Source organism: Cyphomyrmex costatus, unplaced genomic scaffold (assembly GCF_001594065.2).
Source record: "Cyphomyrmex costatus isolate MS0001 unplaced genomic scaffold, Ccosl1.0 scaffold1724, whole genome shotgun sequence".
NCBI classification, from domain to species: Eukaryota; Metazoa; Arthropoda; class Insecta; order Hymenoptera; family Formicidae; genus Cyphomyrmex; species Cyphomyrmex costatus.
In genome coordinates this window covers 10,905-19,196 of record NW_017275742.1, presented here as the reverse complement: position 1 = coordinate 19,196, position 8,292 = coordinate 10,905, and positions in this window count along the sequence as shown.

The following is an 8,292-nucleotide window of genomic DNA, read 5'->3' as shown; positions in this document are numbered from 1 at the left end:
AGAGTTGACGCGCCAAATTGGTTAATTATATGTGCTTGCATCGCAGTGAAACTTTATATGTAAATCATCTTGAATACTTAAAGTACTTATATAAAAAAGTTGAAATTTTCGTAATTACTTGTACACACACACAACCCACCCACACACACACACACACACACACACACACACACACACACACACACACACACACAAACCCACACACACACGCACGCACGCACGCATTTCCATATATCTCCAGATAAAAAAAATACTATTTTTCATTGAAATTATTATTTATAACACATTCTAAACTCTTGCTACAATTTTTTGTATTTCATATATATAATTTGTGTGTGTGTGTATGTGTGTGTGTTTCTGTATATGTATAATAAAAAGAAATAAAATTTCTAGTGAGTCAAACAACAATTAAATAGATGTAAACAATAATAATTTTTTATATCCCGGGAATTAATATTATTTTTGTGTGAAATTTAATTTATTTAAACCTGACAGTTTCCAAATTGGTTTCAGATGAGTAGCTATATTTCACTCTCCTTTATTCTTATAATATTATAAGTATGTAATACAATACTAAAAATTAATCGAAAATAATCTGCGGTAATGAAAAAAAAAGGAATATTATATAAAAGTTGATATCTAAATATATGTGGGCTTCGTTATATATTTATAACGCGCCGGAACTGTGTAGGTGAACAATAAATAGCTGTCCGTCGAGTACTAGAACTACATAATTGCTCGAATACGCAGCGTGGTTGATCAGACTAATTTTAAAATCTGCGCTTCTTACATACATTTTTTACATTTGAGACTGGTGGAGTTCAAGTCGTTGCAGTGTCAATTCCTTTTTACTGTCATATTTTATAAACTTAATTTTCATTTAATAATTTTTTATTGATTAATTTTTGTTATTTTGTAAGCAAATAATACTGAAAATAAATCCGTTTTAAAATTTTATGTCTTTTTAAATATCATAATAATAAAAAGTATAAAATGTGACTTTGAGAATAATTTATCATCAAATTTGAACATAGAGCGCGTAAAAGAATGTGGATGAAAATTAACGTAAAAAACATTGAAAATGGCCGATACAATTAAATTATAGTAAAATATTAGAAAGAGATGAATGCGAAGAAGAGAAGAGAAGCCTACTTAGACGCGGTAGTGATAGGCGAACCAGACACACGCCGCATCTTCTTCCTCCGCTTTTTCGAAAAAAATTTAATTGAAATGTTTGTATATATTTACTTTTAGAATGTAAAAAAGAATATTATTCTGTATTTTGGTTGTAATAATGTTTATTATTAAAAATAGGTGGTAAAAGGGACTCGAGATATATTACGAAAAAAAGTAAATTACTAATAGTAAATTACTAAATAAAATTTCGCATAGACGTGTCAGATCGATATGTTCATTAATAGGCGAGCGGTTAAACCTCCATTTTGCATTCACTAACCGATCGATTAACGTTCTAGCGAATTAAAATGATTGGATTCGATTCCTCATATTATTCTGCGAAAAAGCATCTATATATGGTACACTTTATTCGTTTAAGTGCTCATTTAAAAAATTACATTTTTTGTTTAAAAAATCTAAACTTTGAACAAAAATTCCGAAAAAAATTCTGTAAGCTTAATTGGATCAAAATGAACATTTTTTGTCTCTTGAACTTTTTCGATAAAATCAAAGTTTTTGAGATTATCCAATCAGAAGAATAAAAAACGAAAATATTCGACCAATCTTAAACTTTAATAAGAATTTTTTTTATTTTGATCCGTATTATTATTGACAGTAAAAACTGTATTAAAATGAAGCTCTGAATGCTCGTCCGCGGCGCGTGAGCGATCTCGACGCTACGTTGCCACGTCGGCGCGCCGAGCATGTTGCAATGTTGCATGCTGTGTCGAGCTGCGATGCTATAAATTGCGTTGAGACTGGAGACGGCTCACGCACCGCGAACGAGCATTCAGAGCTTCATTCTAATAAAGTTTTGACTGTCAATAACAGTACGGATCGAAATAAAAAAAATTCTCATTAAAGTTTAAGATTGGCCGAACATTTTCATTTTTTATTCGTGCTGATTGGATAATTAGTTCGTGAGAACAAAAATCGTAAATTTAGTCATTTTTCAAGCTCTGACATTTTCTATCTCGAAAACTATTGATTTTATCAAAAAAGTCTAAGAGACAAAAAATGTTCACTTTGACGCAATTTAGCGTACAGAATTTTTTCGGAATTTTTGTTCAAAGTTTTAACTTTTTAAAATCTAGATCCAACATTTTAGCGACTGAAAATGATTAGACTCTATTCCTTATATTATTTTGCGAAAAAGCATGTATATACACTTTCTTTGTTAAAGTGGTCATTAAAAAGTTATAAACAATTTTTTGTTTAAAAAATCAAAACATTGAACAAAAATTCCGAAAAAATTCTGTACGCTAAATTGCGTCAAAGTGAACATTTTTGGTCTCTTAGACTTTTTTGATAAAATCAATAGTTTTCGAGATAGAAAATGTCAGAACTTGAAAAATTTACGATGTTTGTTCTCACGAATTAATTATCCAATCAGTACAAATAAAAAACGAAAATGTTCGGCCAATCTTAAATTTTAATGAGCAATTTCTTTATTTTAATCCGTACTGTTATTGACAATGAAAACTGTATTAGAATGAAGCTTTGAATGGTCGTCCGCGGCGCGTGAGCGATTTCGACGCTACGTTGCCACGTCGGCGCTCCGAGCATGTTGCGTTGCATGCTGGGGTGCGTTCAGAATGAACGCCCGGTCGACAACTTTTTACCTAAAAGCGTTCGATTTGACCGGATATTTCGTCCAGACGTTTCACCCAGATCGTTCAGAATGGGTTTAGAAAAACACCCAGACTACAACTTTTCGCCGCACTCGAGACTGCGGCCAATTTCGCCCGACATGCGCAGAGAAACCTATTTATGCCTACGCAACCTATAACCTATAAGAACCATATGATGATATGATTTGAGGTTATTATTGTCTCACGCCATTTTAGCACCGAGACACTTCCGTATTTAACCGTGATAAATAGAATAATATAAATTATAAAGAATAAAAATAATATGTGTAGAAAAGCTACGAGCCAGAAAACAAATAATAAAATATTTTTAATAATTTTGAAATCATTTTATATAAGACAAGAATTAAAAGTTACACAGAAAACGCAAACAAAAGTAAGACTAAGAATTAAAATATAAACAATAAAATATAACAGACGTTTCGACCTCTCTTAGGTCATTTTCAATGTTTAAACGTGTAAAATATTTTAAAAATTATGCATTACATATAAATTTTCAAAAAAGAAACTAAAATGCGAGATGGTAGCATTTTTTGCGATGTTTTTCTTCACAAAATAGTGTCGTCGTTGCGAGTATTAAAATAATCTAGAAATCTGTAATATACAAATTCTAATCTGTTTTACTTATATGTATGTATGTTCAATTTGAATTTTCACCTTGAATGATCTATCAGTTCCTTTTCGTGGTACATATTCAACATAGAAAATATTCGTTATATGTACGTTCACTTTGAACTGGCAGATTTAGTAATATATCAGTTACTTTTCGTGGTAATATATTATATTAGATAATATCATTTAAAGTATTAAAGGTTTAAATTATTAGGTTACATTATTAGATAATCATTTTAATTTAGAATGGTACAAATTATTGGGGTCAATTTTCAAAGGATGATATTCATTGGGTTTTTTATTTTGTGATTAGGTAATCGTTTTAATTTTGATAGGTTCAATTTTTGTAGTTTTCATTTACTTTTCGTGGTACATAACATAGAAAATAACATAATGTATGTGCACTTTGAACTGGCACATTTAGTAATATATCAGTTACTTTTCGTGGTCATATATTATATTAGATAATATCATTTAAAGTATTAAAGTTTAAATTATTATGTTACATTATTAGATAATCATTTTAATTTAGAAAAGTTCAAATTTTTGGGGATAATTTTCAAAGGTTGAAATTTATTGGGTTTTCTATTTTGTGGTTAGGTAATCGTTTTAATTTAGGAAGGATCAAATTTTTGCGGTTAGTTTTCAAAGGTTTAAATTTGTTGGGTTTTTTAATTTGCGAGGATCTATTTTTGAACATGGCTTGACCTTTTCATTTTAATGATATGTTAGGATTAATAATATATCAGTTACTTTTCGTGGTTAATATATTATTATTAGATAATCATTTAAAAGAAATAGAAAAATGCCTAATCGAGTCTTGTACACAGGATGTTAATGTGTGTTGATACGATTTATTGAAAATATAAAATTTTTCTTACGTTTCGATCCTCGGTTTGGATCCTTATCAGAGAACTTCTAATATAGAATACACATTGTGCTACCTAGAACACTTTATATTAAAATGTACCACGAAAAGTAAATGATAGATTATTCAAGATGCAAATTCAAAATGAACATACCTACATATAAGTAAAACAGATTACAATAAAAATATTACAGTGTTCTAGAAAATAACTGCAACATACATAAAGTATATTTTCTATGTTGAATATGTACCACGAAAAGTAACTAATAGATCATTCAAGGTGCAAATTCAAAATGAACATACATACATATAAGTAAAACAGATTACAATTTGCATATTACAGTTTTCTAAAAAATTTCCGCAATATGTTATCAGCCAAAAGTTGCATTTTCCTTCTCACCGCTCCGCGTGCAGTCGAAATGTCCCATGACAGTCGAATGTTATTGTTCTGCGCACGGTGCGGTGAGGTGAGGGGAACAGCGAAAGCTAGACGAAGGCGATTCGAAAATCAGCTGAAAGTTGCATTTGCCCAACCCTCCCCTCCTCATCTCACCACGTGCAGTCCAAATGCTCCACGATGATCGAATGTCATTGTTCTACGCGCGGAGCGGTGAGGTGAGGGGGATAGCGAAAGCGAGGCGGAGGCGTATTAATTAACGTGTCGACTTCGGACAATATATTTTTATTTATTGTGATATCGTAGGTATATCTTCGGTGCATTATATTATTACATTATCATATTAATTAAACGATTCGTGCTGTTCAAATCACATTTCAAAGCGATAAAATACTAATTGGTTAGATTTCACTGTTTTAAATAATTTAAAGTCAAATTACTATAGCCTATAAAAAACTATTTAAAAAATGAAGGACTGAGTACCAGTTATGTAATTAACTCTTTAAATTTAATTCTGTAAAGGATTAAACGTTCTTTACCACTTTCATTTTTAAAAAATTAAGTTATTTAAAACAGATGTTTTAATAAAAATGATAATTTTTATTTTAAATAAGTTTTCAAAGCTTATTTAATGTTTTTTATACCAGTCAACAGTCGGGAGTATTTAAAATAATTTTATTATTTAAAATATATATTACAAATATGTATATATGTATTTAATATGTATTAAATATGTGGTGAGGGGTACAGCGGAAAGCGGAGGCGATTCGAAAATCGGCCGAAAGTTACGTACACTTTTTGTATATTCACCATTTCTGTTCATGAGAATAACTTTCTTATTGACATACTATCCATGAGACTTACTATGATGAAGAACTACCCGACAATGATGAAAAATAGAAGATTTATTCATGGACTTATTAAAAAACTTGACACCTCCATATTAAAATTTGTAACACTTACACAATTATTTTAATACTCGCAACGACGACACTATTTTGTGAAGAAAAACATCGCAAAAAATGCTACCATCTCGCATTTTAGTTTCTTTTTTGAAAATTTATATGTAATGCATAATTTTTAAAATATTTTACACGTTTAAACATTGAAAATGACCTAAGAGAGGTCGAAACGTCTGTTATATTTTATTGTTTATATTTTAATTCTTAGTCTTACTTTTGTTTGCGTTTATTGTGTAACTTTTAATTCTTGTCTTATATAAAATGTTTTCAAAATTATTAAAAATATTTTATTATTTGTTTTCTGGCTCGTAGCCCTTCTACACATATTATTTTAATTCATTGAGCCATACTATTTATATTAATTTTTAATTACAAAGAATAGTTTGAACTTTAATATAAAGAATAGTTTGATAGATAATAATATAAATATTTGATAGATAATGTAAAAGATAATCTATCCAAATCGTAGAAGTCTCTAAAAAGGAAAAGGACTGAAATTGTTATTCTGAAATGTGATTGAAATTCCTTTGCCGTACTGTTTAATACAGTATGCTCAATAAAATATTTTATTCGAGACGGAATTTTTTTGGGGAATTTGACAATTTCTCAGTATATAATTCTATTAGCTCCTCTTCTTCGGATTCGTCATTAGACTCGATATCACTCAAGAAGAACGTTTTATATAATGTAATAGCACCTATTGTACATACAATTTTCCATTGTACTTTTCAACTAAAAATTAATAATATTAAATAAATTCATAGAATTATGTTGCTCTTATTTTGAATAATTCTCTCTTAATAAAATTTATGCATGTATTTATTACTTGCTTTTTTACATTAATATATTGTTATATAGAATAAATAATGTAAATAAAAAATGTATATAATCACTTACCAAGTTCAAACTATTATTTTATATCATCTATAAAATATATTATTATCTATCAAATATTTATATTATTATCTATCAAACTATTCTTTATATTATCTTTATATTAAAGTTCAAACTATTCTTTATAACCCGAGTAGAAATTGGATCCGGTCAACCTGACGTATCATGTGGCCCTGATCAGGAAGCATTCCGGTATGCCCTATTCAGGAACCTCTGATCCGGGCCTGATGAGGGAAAACTATGGTATACAGTATCAAGTCATGCCGGAGTTTTCCCTCATCAGGGCCAGACCAGGCATGCCCTACTAGGATCTGCCCTACTTATGCTCTACTAAGTAATGCCTGAATTGCGCCCTGTCAAGGTATACTGACTTGGCATCTGAATAGGGAACGCGCAGGCATGCCCTACTAAGGAATGCCAGACTTATGCCCTACTAGGTAATGCCTGAATTGTGCCCTGTCAAGGTATACCGACTTGGCATCTGAACAAGAAACACGTAGGCAAGCCCTATTAAGGAATGCCAGACTTATGCCCTACTAAGTAATGCCTGAATTGCACCCTGTCAGGGTATACCGACTTGCACCTGACTAGGGAACACGCAGGAAAGCCGTATAAGGAATGCCAGACTTATGCCCTACTAAGTAATGCCTGAATTGCGCCCTGTCAAGGTATACCGACTTGGCATCTGAATAGGGAACGCGCAGACAAGCCCTACTAAGGAATGCCAGACTTATGCCCTACTAAGTAATGCCTATACCGCCCGGCGGGAGTTCCGACCGCCGCCGCTTGAGGGTCACGCGGTCGAGCGTTCACTCGCATGCAAGATCACGCCGCGCGGGTATATATACGGTGCAGCGAGACCGTCCAGCAGATCTTACTGTACTTGCAGAGTGTGCTCTTCTCGGGCCTCTAGGGCATAGACCTGGGTCTGATCAGGAAGTGATCCCGAGTAGAAATTTTAGTAGGGTACTCTTCAGGTCCACGTATGGCTTGGCCTACTTCAGATCAGGTACGGATCTGGCAACCTAATAGGACCCTGATGTGGAATGTAACGCTACGTATTATATGGCCCTAATCAGGAATTCCTTACCTGGGCCTGTTCAGGAAGTGATAGGATATGCCTTAAATTTGCTCTACTGCTTAGGCACCAATCAGACAACGTGATTAGGGCCTGATCAGAGAGTGTAGGATATGCCCTAGTTGGGAATTCCTTACCTGGGCCTGATCAGGAAGTGATAGGATATGCCTTAAATTTGCTCTACTGCTTAGGCACCAATCAGGCAACGTGATTAGGGCCTGATCAGAGAGTGTAGGATATGCCCTAGTCGGGAATTATTTACTTGGGCCTGATCAGGCAGTGGTAGGATATGCCCCAACCAGTAGAGCAAATGTAAGGCATATCCTACCACTGCCTGATCAGGCCCAGGTAAGTAATTCCTGATTAGGGCCTTGTAATACGTAGCGTTACATTCCACATCAGGGCCTTATTAGGCTGCCAGATCCGTACCTGATCTGAAGTAGGCCAAGCCATACGTGGACCTGAAGAGTACCCTACTAAAATTTCTACTCGGGAATTTATATTATTCTATTTCACGGTTAAATACGGAAGTGTCTCGGTGCTAAAATAACGTGAGACCAAAGACATAGGGTGCGTTTCGAGTTACGCATGAAGCGCGTATACTGCATTATTGGTTCGTAACGCTTTGAAATCGTTCCGTTTAGTCAATGCGCATA